We start from the raw sequence: 1,143 nt of genomic DNA, 5'->3' as shown, positions 1-1,143 counted from the left end.
TCTTTTAGTTAATACATTAATGGATGTGTATTTAAAACTTTAGAAATAGTGAAAACTTCTGTTGTCCAATTTGGTGTATAACTTTTACTAAAATTATGTTTATACTTTGATATTCTTACTTTATCATTAATTTTAAATTTTGATTTTTTAGATGTATTAATTTGTATTATTTTTTTTTTTTTTTTCTTATTATAATCGGTTTGGTCCGAGCTTCGAGTGGTGTACATTTCATTGTTGAATGTAGCAATCTGACATTATTTTTATTTTTATTTTTTTCATTATATATGTAAGTTATTTAAAATTATAAAATAGCATAGGTAATCTGATCAAATGACCACTATGTTCAATTTAATATGGAAAACCTAAAACAAAATGAGTGCATTACATTTATTTTATTTATACCTAATTAGAAATACATAAATCGATGATCACTTTACACACTCATACAACCTTATTAGATTGTATATAAACAGTCAGCATACATTGATTATAGATTATAAATCTCAACATTATCTATTAGACTTGATGCATCGTCGCTTCACACCGTTACTTAACCGCTACAAGACTATATAACAAGTAATATATTTTGATTTGGTATAAGTTTTTAAAAATCTAGTATATTAAAAATCTTAACTTACAAATTTTTATTAAAGGTAAATACAATGTCTTCATACACCATTGTAACTGATGAAGGCTCATCAAACGAAGATGTAAGTATTCTCATTTTATTGTTTGTGTGTATATATCATAATAGATATAAAACATAATTTTATATTTATAAAATTGATATTTTATTAAATAATAGCAGGAAAGTTCATATTCAGTAAAACCAGTTACACCAAAAACGAGTAAAAGAAAAAATGATGATGAGTCAAAAGCTAGTAGTAGTAAAAAGACCAAGAACCACACACACACACACACACACACACACACACACACACACACACACACACACACACATACACACACACATTTTTAATACCAATTGAAATGTTACTTTATTTTATATATCAGCAATCGGAATCATACAAGGATACTTTTATGGATTTGATTTCAAAAGGAAAATTTGAAAACGATGTATCGAACACATTAACCATGAAGGGAAGGAAATAGTTCATACACTTTTGAATGTCTTGTTGCGCG

General features: G+C 26.2%; 1 long non-coding RNA gene across 1 annotated transcript; it reads left to right on the top strand.

Moving 5' to 3' along the window:
- The first annotated feature begins 14 nt into the window (after positions 1–14).
- Positions 15–849, top strand: LOC103311585. The gene is made up of 3 exons (XR_511258.3): positions 15–576; positions 654–710; positions 806–849. It is a non-coding gene; the product is annotated as an uncharacterized LOC103311585 (long non-coding RNA).
- The last annotated feature ends 294 nt before the right edge of the window (positions 850–1,143 follow it).

The sequence above is a fragment of the Acyrthosiphon pisum genome, unplaced genomic scaffold (assembly GCF_005508785.2).
Source record: "Acyrthosiphon pisum isolate AL4f unplaced genomic scaffold, pea_aphid_22Mar2018_4r6ur Scaffold_7818;HRSCAF=8400, whole genome shotgun sequence".
NCBI classification, from domain to species: domain Eukaryota; kingdom Metazoa; phylum Arthropoda; class Insecta; order Hemiptera; family Aphididae; genus Acyrthosiphon; species Acyrthosiphon pisum.
The sequence above is the reverse complement of the archived record's forward strand: the minus strand, read 5'-3'. Positions and strand labels throughout refer to the sequence as shown.